We start from the raw sequence: 17,166 nt of genomic DNA on the forward strand, positions 1-17,166 counted from the left end.
CATGCAATCGCTTCAGCAGTTTAAGGTAAAAACCCTCGCCTTCTTCTTTGAAAGCTTATCGAAGCATTGTGACAGCTTCTGCTGCTGTTTTTCCCCAAAGGAAACAGAACTTGATGCAAACATATTACTCTTTCAAGTCTGCCATCACAAAATCGATGAAGACGGTGACAGAGAATCAAGAAAAGAATTACACTGACCTTACAGACCTTTTCTCAAGGACGCCGTTTGGCCAAATGATGCAGAGGGCAGACTAGTACACGCACGTAGCGGGCAAATGTCGGAACTAATGCCCTTCCAGAAAAAAAATTCTCGTTATTTTTGGGTCTTTCCTCGTACATGCTAAAGCAAATGATGGTGGCCAGGAGCCAATGTCATGAATTAAGTCCATCTAACAGGGAAAATGGTGTGAGACCTCTAAGAGACCTGGTGGTGGAATGGAGAAGTACAGGAGAGGATACAGAGGATGGCGCAGAAGAAGTGGGATAGTCAGAGAGATGCAGAAAATAGACAAGAGATAAGGCGCAAGGTGAAGAGAGAGGTGGCGAAGGCTAAAGAAAAGGCATATGATGAGTTGTATGAGAGGCTGGACACTAAGGAGGGAGAAAAGGACCGGTGGGCTAGACAGAGGGACCGAGCTGGGAAAGATGTGCAGCAGGTTAGGGTGATAAAGGATAAAGATGGAAACGTACTCACAAGCGAGGAGAGTGTGTTGAGCAGATGGAAAAAGTACTTTGAGAGGCTGATGAATAGAGAATGAGAGAGAGAGAAGAGGTTGGATGATGTGGAGATAGTGAATCAGGAAGTGCAATGGATTAGCAAGGAGCAAGTAAGGACAGCTATGAAGAGGATGAAGAATGGAAAGGCCGTTGGTCCAGATGACATACCTATGGAAGCATGGAGGTGTTTAGGAGAGATGGCAGTGGAGTTTGTAACCAGATTGTTTAATGGAATCTTAGAAAGTGAGAGGATACCTGAGGAATGGAGAAGAAGTGTACTGGTGCCGATATTTAAGAATAAGGGGGATGTGCAAGACTGCAGTCACTACAGGGGAATAAAATTAATGAGCATGAAGTTATGGGAAAGAGTAGTGGAAGCTCAGTTAAGAAGTGAGGTGATGGTCAGTGAGCAGCAGTGTGGTTTCATGTTGGGAAAGAGTACTACAGGTGTGATGTTTGCTCTGAGGGTGTTGATGGAAAAGTTTAGAGAAGGCCAGAAGAAGTTGCATTGCGTCTTTGTGGACCTGGAGAAAGCATATGACAGGGGGCCTTGAGAGGAGTTGTAGTATTGTATGAGGAAGTCGGGAGTGGCAGAGAAGTACGTAAGAGTGGTACAGGATATGTACGAGGGAGGTGTGACCATGGTAAGGTCTGTGGTAAGAGTGACGGAGGTGGGATTACATCAGGGATCGGCTCTGAACCCTTTCTTATTTGCAATGGTGATGGACAGGTTGACAGATGAGATTAGACAGGAGTCCCTGTGGACTATGATGTTTGCTGATGACATTGTGATCTGTAGTGAGAGTAGGGGGCAGGCTGAGGAGACCCTGGAGAGGTGGAGATATGCTCTAGAGAGGAGAGGAATGAAGGTCAGTAGGAACAAGACAATACATGTGTGTAAATGAGAGGGAGGTCAGTGGAATGGTGAGGATGAGGGAGTAGAGTTGGCGAAGGTGGATAAGTTTAAATACTTGGGATCAGCAGTACAGAGTAACGGGGTTTGTGGAAGAGAGGTGAAGAAGAGAGTGCAGGCAGGGTAGAGAAGAGTGGCAGGAGTGATTTGTGACAGACAGTTATCAGTAAGAGTGAAAGGGAAGGTCTACAAGACGGTAGTGAGACCAGCTATGTTATATGGGCCAGAGACGGTGGCACTGACCAGAAAGCAGGAGACAGAGCTGGAGGTGGCAGAGTTAAAGATGCTAAGATTTGCATTGGGTGTGATAAGGATGGACAGGATTAGAAATGAGAACATTAGAGGGTCAGCTCAAGTTGGATGGTTGGGAGACAAAGTCAGAGAGACGAGATTGCGTTGGTTTGGACATGTGCAGAGGAGAGATGCTGAGTATATTGAGAGAAGGGTGCTAAGGATAGAGCTGCCAGGTAGGGGAAAAGAGGAAGGCCTAAGAGAAGGTTTATGGATGTGGTGAGAGAGGACATGAAGGTGATGGGTGTGACAGAGCAAGATGGAGAGGACAGGAAGATATGGAGAAAGAGGGTCTGCTGTGGCAATCACTAACGGGAGCAAACAAAAGAAGAACAAGAAAAGTTTGTCTCACTAGAGGGAGAACTGTTAAGACACTAGCTGGAGCGGAGACAAATCTTTAAAATCTTTATACATACAAGATTGCTTATTAACAAGACAAGCAAAAAAAAAAAGGGTTGCCAAAGGCAAAACTAGCTAACAAACTTAAAAACAAAATACTTACTTACATGCATCCTTATTGAAAATCCATTTAGGAAAACCTACGGAAAATCTATAAAACTTGTAATCACAACAGTCTAGGATTGTCTCCAGTAGCCACCCATGACCCGATTCAGGAGTAAGCAGATTAGAAAATGACTGTTAGTCATAACATTTGGACTGTGGGAGGAAACCAAAGCACCCGGAGAACACCCACTCCCCCGGGAGTGCCCAAGACGTGAACCCTGGTCTCCTTACTGTGAGGCAGCAGGGCGCCACCATGCTCATGCTCACAAAACTCATACAAAATAATACATCAGAATTATTGAAAATTACAAAAAAATACAAAAATAAACATAAACCAAGTATCTCACCCAGGCTAAAAGTTAACAGTAGGCACATTGGATACCCAGATTCCTAGAAAGAAGATCTGCTTTCCATCCAGGTTGTGTTTGGTATGACTTGTCACACTCATTTTGCTTTGCTTTTGTTTTAGGCACATAAGGAATGTTAATCTATGAAGTGCAGCACCTCTGTGATGGTGAGTGCAAACGCACGAGGGCAATAGTGGGGGTTTGGCACACTCTGTTCAGGTCTATGCAAATAAGAGACTGATTGTGAGAAAAGGGTCACCGTAGGACCCCTCCCTCCCTCCACAATAAAACAATAATGTCTCCCATTATCTATCAATCTATGATAAACTGCTTTGTTAATCATCCATGGAAGCAGATGTCTTCCAGGTCAGCCTGACTGAGCGATATCTGGCTACCTATAAAGAAATAGCGCATAGTGTAGCATAAAACAGTTCACGTGGCTTCATTATAATACATGTAAATTGTAAAACCTTCAAATTAAGAAGAAATGCAAAAGTGTTGAGGATAATGAGAATAAAAAGTAAAAGAAATGCTGCATAATAGATTCTGCAATACCGGCACACCAAACACAGCCAAGGAAAAAGTCTGAAAAACCGGTTCATTATAAAGAACTTCAAACTGAAGCTCAAATATGTGGCACTTTTACACTAAAATAAGGCCCATTATAATTAGAATCACCGGAGTTATTCACAAGACCCTTTTAGATAATGCAAGGTCCATTTTTGGCAATGCAAACAAAGCAAGTGTTCAACATCTGCAGCAAGCTGTGACTCTCTGTCCAGCCCCAAAGTCTTAGAGTATCCAAATAAAATGTTTAATAAATCCTGCAAGGAGGCTTTGCACCTCATTGGTGATGTCATTTGGTTCACTTGGAAAATAATAATAAGAACGGGTACGATTCCCGGGTCCTCCCTGCGTGGAGTTTGCATGTTCTCCCCGTGTCTGCATGGGTTTCCTCCCACAGTCCAAAGACATGCTGGTTAGGTGGATTGGCGATTCTAAATTGGCCCTAGTGTGTGCTTGGTGTGTGGGTGTGTTTGTGTGTGTCCTGCAGTGGGTTGGCACCCTGCCCGGGATTGGTTCCTGCCTTGTGCCCTGTGTTGGCTGGGATTGGCTCCAGCAGACCCCCGTGACCCTGTGTTCGGATTCAGCAGGTTGGAAAATGGATGGATGGATGGATAGTTAACATAGAAAAGGAGTAAGGTCCGATGGCCAGGGTGGACAGAAAAAACAAAAAAAAAAAAACTCCAGACGGCTGGAGAAAAAAATAAAATCTGTAGGGGTTCCAGGCCACAAGACCACCCAGTCCCCTCTGGGCATTCTACCTAACATAAATGAAATAGTCCTCTTTGTAGTTAGGGTTCTCACGGAGTCACTTGATGCTGATGGTCATACAGACTTCTGACTTTTAATCCATCCATCATTGTTGGAACATCACGGTGCTTTGAGTAGATGGTGGTGGCGCAAGCCACCACCAAAAGGACACCGGAAAAGGAAACAGAAGAGAGAGTAGGGGTTAGTACAGATTTTAGAGCCACCATGAATAGTTATTATAATGAACTGGATATACAGAGTATCAGGATTTAAATTACAGTGAAGTTATGAGAAGGCCATGTTAAAGTAATGTGTTTTCAGCAGTTTTTTAAAGTGCTCCACTGTATTAGCCTGGCGAATTCCTACTGGCAGGCTATTCCAGATTTGAGGTGCATAACAGCAGAAGGCCGCCCGCCTCACCACTTCTTTTAAGTTTTTCTCTTGGAATTCTAAGGAGACACTCATTTGAGGATCTGAGGTTACGATTTGAAATATAAGGTGTCAGACATTCCGATATATAAGATCGGGCGAGATTATTTAAGGCTTTATAAACCATAGAAGCAGAATTTTAAAGTCAATCCTGACTTTGAAGATACTTTCACGTCCCGCGAGACAAGACTTTGTGCCAAGAGATTTAACCACACCCGGGGCCGGAAATAAAAGATGAAGAGTAGATGACAAAGTAGAACGTCGCAAAGAATTCAAAAACGTCGGCGTGATACACATGCAGAGGTTAGTGGTTAGAGATAATGAAAATACTACAATTCGAAAGTCTCAAAAAAAATGATAGTAAAGATCGCATTAGCACAAACAAACGGAAATGAATACTCGGTGAGATAACGGAACAGCGAAAAGAGATCGAATATATTGTACAGATTTAAACTTTAAGTTGGAGACTTGTAGATCATCTAATTCGTGTTGCCATCAGGGAAGAGTAGTGTTTCCTACCAATGAAGAGGCGTATCCGTGAGAATTAAAAGATTTGTTGTTTGGTGAAGGTAAAATCCACATATACGAGCGGCAGAGACGTGAATTGGTTGGCGAGAGAAGCGCAGGCCAGGGGGGGTTGGTGGGTGAAGCGAACAGTGTGCGAAGCCCCCTAGTAATAATAATAATAATAATAATAATAATAATAATAATAATAATAATAATAAACCTGACCCACGCATGGCCTTAAAGTGCACGTCTCAAGGGGGAAACCTCAAGTCTCATCACTGCCTCTCAAGTACAGGCCATAAAAACCTGGCACCACCAGAGGTAAACCACAGGTACATCGGTCAACAGCCAATGCCATTTGTGTGGTGAAGCTGAGGAGACCATCAGCCACATAGTGCCAAGATGTTGTGCACTGGCCCTGAAGGAATATCTTGAATGCCTCAACAAGATTATTATGTACCTGCACTGGGCATTATGTCAATAGCTGGGTATTCCAACGACAGACAAGTGGTACAAGCATATACCAGACATGGTCGTTGACACCCGAGACTGTGTCATCATGTGGGACAAAACTATTCCCACAGACCATACCATCAGTGCCAACAGGCCGGACATTGCGTTCCATGACAAGGTGAGCAAGTCCTAGATGACAACAGCATCTAAGCAAAGAGGCAGAGAAGATCATCAAATATAAAGACCTAGAGATCGAAATCAGACACATGTAGAACATGAGGACAACAGTGTCTCTAGTAGTCATAGACGCACTGGGAACCATTAAGACCAGGTTCCAAGAACAGCTGGACAAATTCCCTTGTAGAATCAGCAAGAAAAGAGATACAGAAGTTCACACTCCTCACCATGATACACATTCTTCAACAAGTCCACAGCTGAACAACAAGCTGAATTCTAAGCCTGAGAGGTCTGGTTGACCTCTGGCAAATGCACTAGCATACCACAGACTGTTGAGAGGAGGTGTAAAATAATAATAATAATAATAATAATAATAATAATAATAATAATAATAATAATAATAATATTAGGAAGAAGAAGAAGAAGAAGAATCGTCCCAGATGACAACAACATCCTGAGCAAAGAGGCAGACAAGATCATCAAGACCTAGTGATGGAATTCAGATGCTTGTGGAACACGAGGACAAGAGTGGCTCCAGTAGTTGTAGATGCACTGGGAACCATCAAGACTGGCTTCCAAGAGCAGATTGGCAAACTCCCATGAAATGCAAAAGAGATCCAGAAGATCGCACTCCTTGGCACGGCCCTCATTCCTTGATGAGTCCTCAACTGAACAATAAACTGAGCTCAAAGCCTGAAAGGCCAGGCAAATACAGCAGCGTAAGTGAGTGCAGTGAGCGGAAGGTGTAATAATAATAATAATAATAATAATAATAAGCCAAATGTACATCCTCAGAAGAAGTGGTCGCTGTGGACTCATTGAGCTGGAGAGCGCATACAAGAACGTGATTGTTGGCTTAGCAAATAAATCAAGCTCAGAATCAACAGATGACCCAGAATCGTGATGAGACACAAAAAACAGAAGAAGAAGTACTCTCATCAGAATTAGCAAAGAAATCAAATGGCAACACTTCAAGGCCAATACTTGTCCCCAGACAAGAGCATCTAGTCCCGAGGCCATCAAAAGCAGGATGAAAGCTTAACAAAGCAATGAAAAAAATCAACAAGCTCTTCTTGAAACCACTCCATGATCAGTTTTGCAGACAGACATTGAATACCTATGATATTTCGACAAGAAACTGAAATTTGGATGGTTGATGAGGCTCTGGGCTGAAGGAACAGACAGAGAGTCCCCTCATGATGGCTGAGAATAAGGCACTTAACACATGATGTCATCAGAATACACACTCAATCAACACAACCGGAGAGCTAAGTACCTGCACAGTTCAATGCTCCATGAGTGTGGCCTCCCAGTGACAGATCATTGGTAAACTCACCAGTCTGAAAAGCTCATTGAGATGGAGAACACCACTGTGATGTATGACACCGATCATACCTTTGGACCAAAGCGACCGTACATCGTTCTCCATGACAGAAGCCAGATGTGATTTATTGACATCGTCATTCCAGATGATGAGAACATCTCAGTCAAAGAGGCAGAAAAACTCAACAAATACAAAGACCTTGAGAATCAGATTTTGTGTGGAACACAAAGGTTTGTGTGATTCTATTAGTAGTTGGGACACTTGGAGTTGCTCAAGTAGGTTTCACCAGAGAAGTTCTTCAGCACCTGCTGATGTCTATGAATCGCAGACTTCAAGCAGTCATTGCATGCAAGGGATACACGACAAAGTCCTAAATAAGATGGCTTTAATAAACCTGGAATTGCTGTGTGACACAAATATTATGGTGCCCTGAAATCCGGGGGGCCGTGTAGAAAATGTGCTGTGTGACTGAAATGGAGGAGCGGAGGAGGAAATCAAGGAATGACTGATGTGTCTTTGTCCCAATCATCATGGAGGAGGGGCACTGACCAACCTCCACAAAAGAAATGCAAAGCAATCTATTGTGCCTGTTAAGATGTGTAGTCAGGACCCGCTCCTTTGTCCCATCGTGCATTGGTCAGATTAGCGCTTTGAGTAGTGGGAAAAGTGCTATGTAAACCCAAAGAATTATTATAATGATCGCAATGTGATTTGGGCCGTTGAGGGCCTGCCACAGCTTGCTTTATGGAGGTCTCCCATTAAGAGTTACTGGACCTTGAGCAGATGAGATGTTTCTGCACACCTCAAAATTCATTGTGCCACTGCCATCAGCAGTGCCACCATCAATGAAGAGAAGTGTGCCAGGACCTGTGGCAGCCATACATGCCCAAGCCATAACACCCCTATGCATCACGTTGAACAGATGAGGTGGTCTACTTTGGATCTCAGGCAGTTCCATTTCACTTCCACACTCTACACTTGCCGTCACTCTGATGAGGTTCATCTTTGTCTCATCTGTCCACAAGACCTTTTTCCAGAATTCTGAATGCTCTTTGAAATGCATTTTCACAAATGGTAATCTGGCCATCCTGTTTTTGTGGCGTGTATCTTGTAGTGTGGCCTCCGTATTTCTGCTCATGAAGTCTTCTGCTGATAGTCGTCTCTGACACATACACATCTACCCCCTGAAGACTGTCTCTGGTCAGTCAGACAGGCATTTGGGGGCTTTTTCTTGACCATAGTGAGGATTCTTCTGTTATCAGCAGTGGACATCTTCCTTGGCCTACCAATCCCTTTGTGATTCCTGAGCCCACCAATGTGTTCTTTCTTCTTCATGATATTCCAGACAGTTGATTTTGGTCATCCTAAGGCTTTCTTGATGTCTCCAATAGTTTTGTTTTTGTTTTGCAGACCCATAATGGCTTCTTTGGCTTTCTTTAGCACAGCCTGATCCTGTGTCCTGATGTTGAACATTGGCAACTACAGACTCCAAAGGATCGAAGCAAGCCGAGGTAACACAGCTGAAGAATCACAAACACCTATGATGCCAATTGTCCAAAACATTACGGTGCCCTGAAGCGGGGAGTCTGTGTAGAAAAAGAGTTGAGTGACCAAAAATGTCTGCAAATCCCCATAAATTAAAATGTGCAATGTGCACTTAAATCACATTGGCAATGTTTGATTTTTTAATTTTGAACTGTGGAGCAGGAGGGGAAATCAAGGAAAAATTGGTCTTTGACCCAAACATTATGGAGGGCACCACACATCGGGATGCAGAATAAGTTTCAGCATCACCAGGTACAAAGAAGGAGCTAACTGTCGTCTGAGCACCTACACCTTAACCTAACATGCTGCAGAGAGCTGCGATTGACACGTGGAGAATGTGCAAACCTCACAAAGACAGTGAGTGGGCTGGCAAACTAACACAAGTCCCTGGAGTTGGAAGTCAGCACAGCTAGCAGCTGAGTCAGCATGCTGCCCATCACAGGCTCATTTCCCCTTTCACTGAAATGTTCGTCTTAATTCTCCCTCTTGTTTGCTTTTCTTTGCTAAACTTGCTAAGCGATTTTAAACCTGCAACTGGAACACGAATCAAGAAGGCTGCATACAGTGCATTGAATTTTACAACACAGATTTTAACTCTCACATGGGTACCATTACAAATCATTTCTGTTTTTTTTTTTGGATAGGTTAAATCTCTTATTTTCATCTCCAATTCATAGGAAGTTGTAGATTCAGGTCCAGGTTAGGGGATGAATATTTTACAGCTGTGTAGCGAATGTCTGGTTGTTGATTCAAATGTGCACTTCCAGGTCAGGCGGAACCTCCTTCAAGGCGTACACCTTTTTTTTATAGCTCCCTCTGGCAGCATCCACACACTCTGACACAGTTATTCTCCTAGACTAAATGTCCCATAGTACCCTTTGGGAGTACAAATGGGAGCTCTGCCAAGAGGGAAGCTGCCACCTAGCATTCTGAGGGAAGAAACAGTCCCCAGAGGCGGCCCTTCCCTGTCCCTCCATCTATTTATTAATCATATAACACCTTTCATATCTATCTATCACTCATATAGTGCCTTTCATATCTATCTGTTATACAGTGACTTTCATTTCTTTATGTCTATCTATCTATCTATCTATCTATCTATCTATCTATCTATCTATCTATCTATCTATCTATCTATCTATCTATCTATCTATCTATCTATCTATCTATCTATCTATCTATCTATCCATCCATCCATCCATTTTCCAACCCGCTGAATCCGAACACAGGGTCACGGGGGTCTGCTGGAGCCAATCCCAGCCAACACAGGGCACAAGGCAGGAACCAATCCTGGGCAGGGTGCCTATCATATAATGCTTTTCATATCTATTATATAGCACCTTCATTTCTATCATATAGTGCCTTTCATTTCTATATATATGTGTATCTATCTATTAATCATATACCATCTATCTATCTATCTATCTATCTATCTATCTATCTATCTATCTATCTATCTATCTATCTATCTATCTATCTATCTATCTATCTATCTATCTAGTATACAGTGCCTTTTCTATCTATCTATCTATCTATCTATCTATCTATCTATCTATCTATCTATCTATCTATCTATCTATCTATCTATCTATCTATCTATCTATCTATCTATCTATCTATCTATCTATCTATCTATCTATTGAGAAAGAATATATAGAATTAAGGTGCGTCAGCCATTCCAAATAATAAAAGTATGATGCTAATAGAACTATAAGAAGTGTGACACTTATGTATTAAATAGGAATGTGCTAAAGCTAACTGAACAAATGAAATCTAATGCAGACACTAAAGCTATAAGAATATAATTTCTTTATAACTAATGTAATGTACTGAACTAACCTTTATGTAACCTTTGATATTTTATGAGCAATGTGTGTGGAAAAAAAAGTATAAGGAAGTGAGCATTGTCTAAAACCGCTGAGTTGCACACACCCTATAACCTTTAGGACAAAACTTGCTATAATTATGTCTTATGTACATGTAAGTTAGTAAAATTGTGAAAATACTGACCACTGTTTATCTGTAAAAAACTGTGTTTTCTCTGCATGTACAAATTCAGGATGTGGACAGGAACTACAGCAATCCATGTAATAACCTCAAGATGAACTGCTATTTTTTTTTTTTATTCTTGTCAATGAACTTGAGTATTTAAAGGAAGTCTCTCTTTCCTGCTGGCAGGCTGATGGTCTGTAGCACACTGGAACGTGACAAGGTCTGCAGCCTCCTCTCACCAAGAATAGAGGAAATTGCTTTTTACTTTTTATTGGTGTCCGCCTTCTATTGTTCTTGACTTCAGCGACCACACTATCTATTGTAATAGATGTCCAGGGACATTGCCCCACCGGGACGCTGGGAGACGGGACGGACTGGGAGAGGGGCAGTATTTTCCCTGGAACATGGGAGGGCAGCCTTCCTGGGTTGCATGGGGGTCACGAAGTTGGGACGCTCAACCCTGTAGGAGGACATGGTCACCACCAGGGGGGCGCCTGGACAGCTCCAGAACGGTGGTCGACAGTACTTCCTGTTGTGGCAGAAGAGGAGCTGAGTCCGTGTGTGCTGCCGGATGTTAGTCGGGAAACACCTGGAACACTTCCGGGTGCGGTATAAAGGAGGCCACCACATTGGGAAGGAGAAGACAGAAGCCTGAGGAGAAGGAGAAGAAGGTGGCTGAAGAGAGTAGAAGAAAAGAAAGAGACTGAGTTGACTGGTTAAGGCATTGTGGTACTGTGTTGTTGTGCTGGAAATAAAGCATGTGTAATTTTCGAGACATTCAGTGTCTGTCTGTTGGTGGCCAGGTGGATTTCTAACAATGGCATCCCAAATGGGACTGGCTGTCTGTTAAAAGGCAGGAGACCCCATAAAAATAATTTTGTGAGCCGCCCGGTGCAGCGGCTAGAGGCACACGCACGCCGTGACAACACCTGCACCATGCAACCAGCAGCTCCCCCTACATGCCACCGAAGGTCCACGGAAGCACAGTTCCTGGGGAAGAAGAAGAAGAGGCAAGCCCTGAGTGCAACAACCTCTCAAGCCCGCGTCGCCATCGCAGAAGCCCGGGTCAGCACCCGGAGGAAATACGCCCCGGGAGACAGAGTCTAGGAAGCAAGACTCACGTATGAAAGCGATCAACCCAGTGGGACTTACTGCACTGTTCCCTGGTCTTGATTTTTGGCTGGGGACTGCCCGAATCCGCGTCTGTGGCCGAAACACGCTGACCCGTGGGGAGACAGCAGAGTGATGTCGGAAGAAGAGGAGGGGTCGCCGCTGATCGGAGAACAACACGGTGAAGAATGCCTGATAAAACGATTCCCCATCGGACTCCATTCAAAGCTGGAGGGAGCGGTGGAGGACCAGAAAGCCATCCCTGAAGCAGGCAAGGTATTGGACAGCGTGTGTCGAGCACCCATCGATGATTGGTTGAAGATGGGGCCGACAAACGTCCATCCCGAGCATGAGGAAGAGCCAACGAAGTCTGCGCCAGTGGTGCAGGGGCCCTGTGTCTCACCTCTGGCTAACTGTAATCATTTGCGTCTGGCTGTACGTGAGCTGAAAGAAGCCCTTTAGCCCGTACGGTCCCTTTTTAAGGTCCTGCGAATGTTGTGGGAGATGATCGACGGGCTGGAGATGAAAGCGGAGGCACCCCTGATGGCCATAAAGGAGTGGTGGGGAAAGTGCAATATGGGATTCTCCAGCCAAAGCGATGAAACAGTACAGGTGAGTACTGCTGGTACCGTAAATGAAAGAGGAAGCCCTAGCGAAGGGAGCCGAGACATGGGTGACCGGACTCAAGTAGCAGGACATCCTACAGTAGATCGGGGAACGAATACAGAGCACGCAATGGGGGCTGAGGCACAGGGGACGGTGCAGGCTTGCATGTGTCAGCACACAGACCACCCCACTCCAAGAAGCCGCAGCGCTCGCATCCCGATCGAGAGGAGCTCAAACAGCACGACAGCCCTCTTTGTCCCATAAGGGGATCCAGGCTGTTGTAGCACCCCAAACTAAAGGCAGGCCCTGGAGAAATAAGGGAGGGTCTCTCAACAGGATGAAACGTGAGCCTGAGAGCTCATGTACGGCAAACGAGCGCTCTCCACGGGGATGGAGAGCAGCCCCAAACCTGGCGGGGAACGAGGCGGAGTGGAGATACCCCGCTTGTTTTTATGTCCCTAGGGCTAGGGCACCAAGAGGACGCCGGTGTTATGAGTGCACAGCATTGGGGACACATGGAGATGCTGTCTGTATGGCATTGCAGAAGGCGCCTGGAGGAGGTGTCGGCACAGCGTCTCCACACCTTTTTTCTGTTCTTTTGCAGAACGCGACCGTGGACTGCAGTATGCCGGCACCCCCAGCAGGACGGGCCGCTTCACTCTACGGACTTCAGCTAGGGGAAGGGCAGTGTGACAGATGTCCGGGGACATTGCCCCACCGGGACACCGGGAGGTGGAAAGGACCGGGAGAGGGGCAGTATTATCCCCAGAACATGGGAGGGCAGCCTTCCTGGGTTGCATGTGGGCCACGGAGCCGGAATGCTGAACCCCATGGGAGGATGTGGCCACCGTCAGGGGGCGCCTGGACAGCTCCAGAATGGTGGTCAACAGCACTTCCGCCACAACAGGAAGTGCTGTCAGAAGAGAAGCTTAGTCCATGTGCAGCACTTCCACCACACCCAGAAGTGCAGCCGGATGCTAATCAAGGAGCACCTGGAGCACTTCTGGGTTCTGTATAAAGGAGGCCACCGCAATCCACTCGGAGCTGGAGTCGGGAGGGAGAAGACAGGAGTATGAGGAGGAGAAGGAGGAGGAGAAGGTGGCTGAAGTGTTAGAGTTAGAGAGAGCAAGAGAGAAAGAGACTGAGTTGGCTGGTTAATCATATAGTGCCTTTCATTTCTATCTATAAATGTATAGATCTATTAATCATATAACAATTTTCATTTCTATCTATCTATCTATCTATCTATCTATCTATCTATCTATCTATCTATCTATCTATCTATCTATCTATCTATCTATCTATCTATCTATCATATGGCGCCTTTAATATCTATCTGTTATATAGCACCTTTTATTTCTATCATATAGTGCCTTTCACATCTATCTATCTATCTATCTATCTATCTATCTATCTATCTATCTATCTATCTATCTATCTATCTATCTATCTATCTATCTATCTATCTATCATATAACACCTTTCATATCTATCTATCATATGGCGCCTTTAATATCTATCTGTTATATAGCACCTTTCATTTCTATCATATAGTGCCTTTCACATCTATCTATCTATCTATCTATCTATCTATCTATCTATCTATCTATCTATCTATCTATCTATCTATCTATCTATCTATCTATCTATCTATCTATCTATCATATAACACCTTTCATATCTATCTATCATATAGTACCTTTCATATCTATCTGTTATATAGCACCTTTCATTTCTATCATATAGTGCCTTTCACATCTATCTATCTATCTATCTATCTATCTATCTATCTATCTATCTATCTATCTATCTATCTATCTATCTATCTATCTATCTATCTATCTATCTATCTATCTATCATATAACACCTTTCATATCTATCTATCATATAGTACCTTTCATATCTATCTGTTATATAGCACCTTTAATTTCTATCATATAGTGCCTTTCACATCTATCTATCTATCTATCTATCTATCTATCTATCTATCTATCTATCTATCTATCTATCTATCTATCTATCTATCTATCTATCTATCTATCTATCTATCTATCTATCTATCTATCTATCTATCTATCTATCTATCTATCTATCTATCTTGCATTAGGCCCTCCTGCTAAACTTCAAAACACAAGAGGATGAATTAAGAACATGGACCAATTAGAAGGCAGAACTTGAAACTTATGAACCTATTAGCTGCCACGCTGCATGACTTATTGTATTCAAAATGTAATCAAACGACTAGATAATTCTTCCCTACCGGCTCAGACTGCCTTACCCAAGGCCCCATCTTCTGAATAGCAAACCGCAGTGTACACTTCACAGGACTGTCACAAACGAATACCAGTGCAGCCAGGAGATGAAGGCAGCAGGGAGACTCCAAGAGACACAAACGGCACCAGATTACATTCAGCCAATATGCTAGTTGAGTTATGATATTGACTTTTATCATGAAACATGTAATTCAAAGGCCGCACATTATTATATTCAATTGTGGAGCATCTGGGCACCTTCAGATATAATCACTGTCCAATCAATAAGTACCGGGGGAGAGACGAGTCAGCTTGTCAATGGTAAAAACTTTACAGGTACTCCAGTATCGGCAAATATGAGCGCAAAAGAATCCTGTTTAAAGCTGGAGGCAACAGCGGCATCATATAAAATATCCGTCAACCTGCATCAGCGCTCCCATGGCAGAATCATAAACCATCTGCTACAAAGTTACACAATTATGTATATCCAAATCTGACTCGGGCACTGCTATAACAAAGTCTGTGCTACAAGATGGTTTTGCACTGGCAGCACCCGGCAAGGTGGATTTTTTTTTTCCTTTTTTCTGCCAAAATTTCCAATACTTTTTTTTTTTTTAGCATTCCATATGATGAAAAAAAAGAACAATCTGTCAATCAGCTGACCTACTAAATCAATCAAAGTAAAGGAAGTGCCAGTCATGTGGAGAAGCACAAGCTGGCATTTGATACAGGAGCCTTATAATGGGTGCTGTGAGGAAATGCATTTATATAGCGCCTTTCATCATGAGCACACCGAGAAAAGACTGTAATAAGAAACCATCTTTATTTTGTATTGCACCTTTTGTAATAAACTTTCAAAGAAAGAACCTTACAAGATAACTAATAAACATTCATGTTAATATAATGCAATTCTTAATGAAAATTCTACAAAGTACTTCCCAAAACAAGGGATTCATTTTCATTTTTGAAGATGTAATTTCTTAAGAATCACTCATAAAAACAACTAGCCTTCTTTTTTATACAGCGCCTTTCATAATGAGGCCTCAAGAAATGACTGACCAGTTCACTTTCATTTTATATCATCCTTATGATAAGGACCACACAAAGAAAGAAACTTATAAAGCAATCAATTAGTCTTCATTTTTATAGTGCTTTTCATAATGAAGACAGTACATAATACTTTACAAAACTGATTCATCTTCATTTAATATAGCGCCTTTCGTAACGGGCAGTCTAATGAAGGTCTTTACAGAACACACGATTCATCTTTGTTTCATAAAGTGCAGTTTATATGACTGCTTGTAGAAAATACTTTACCTAATAGTCAATTGATCTTCATTTTTTTATAGAGCCTGTTTGCCGTTTTTGTTAAACCCACTTAATCCAGTTCTGGGTCAAGGCAGAAACCCGGGTGCCAGTGCACTGCAATGCCCATTCACCAGCCAATTTCGAGTTGCCATTTGACTTATTTGATGGAGGGGTTGACAGATGAGATTAGACGGGAGTCTCCGTGGACTGTGATGTTTGCTGATGACATTCTGATCTGTAGTGAGAGTAGGGAGCAGGTTGAGGAGACCCTGGAGAGGTGGAGATATGAGAGGAGAGGAATGAAGTTCAGTAAGAACAAGACAGAATACATGTGTGTGAATGAGAGGGAGGTCAGTGGAATGGTGAGGATGAGGGAGTAGAGTTGGAGAAGGTGGATGAGTTTAAATACTTGGGATCAACAATACAGAGTAATGGGGATTGTGGAAGAGAAGTGAAGAAGAGAGTGCAGGAAGGGTGGAATGGGTGGAGAGAGTGTCAGGAGTAAATTGTGACAGACGGTTATCAGCAAGAGTGAAAGGGAAGGTCTACAGGACGGTAGTGAGACCAGCTATGTTATATGGGCTGGAGATGGTGGCACTGACCAGAAATCAGGAGACAAAGCTGGAGGTGGCAGAGTTAAAGATGCTAAGATTTGCACTGGGTGTGACGAGAATGGACAGAATTAGAAATGAGGACATTAGAGGGTCAGCTCAGGTTGGACGGTTGGGAGACAAAGTCAGAGAGGCGAGATTGCGTTGGTTTGGACATGTGCAGAGGAGAGATGAGGAGTATATTGGGAGAAGGGTACTAAGGATAGAGCTGCCAGGGAAGAGGAGAAGAGGAAGGCCTAAGAGAAGATTTATGGATGTGGTGAGAGAGGACATGCAGGTGATGGGTGTTACAGAACAAGATGGAGAGGACAGGAAGATATGGAAGAAGATGATCCGCTGTGGCAACCCCTAACGGGAGCAGCCGAAAGAAGAGGAAGAACATCCATCCATCCATCCATTATCCAACCCGCTGAATCCGAACACAGGGTCACGGGGGTCTGCTGGAGCCAATCCCAGCCAACACAGGGCACAGGAAGAACAGCAATTAGTTAGATAGATAGATAGATAGATAGATAGATAGATAGATAGATAGATAGATAGATAGATAGATAGATAGATAGATAGATATTAATTTTAGCATAGTAGAAAGGATAGATAGATAGATAGATAGATAGATAGATAGATAGATAGATAGATAGATAGATAGATAGATAGATAGATAGATAGATAGATAGATAAGAAAGGTACTATATAATAGATAGACAGATAGATATTAAATTTAGCATAGTAGGCAGGATAGATAGATAGATAGATAGATAGATAGATA

This window comes from Erpetoichthys calabaricus, chromosome 11 (genome assembly GCF_900747795.2).
Source record: "Erpetoichthys calabaricus chromosome 11, fErpCal1.3, whole genome shotgun sequence".
NCBI lineage: Eukaryota > Metazoa > Chordata > Cladistia > Polypteriformes > Polypteridae > Erpetoichthys > Erpetoichthys calabaricus.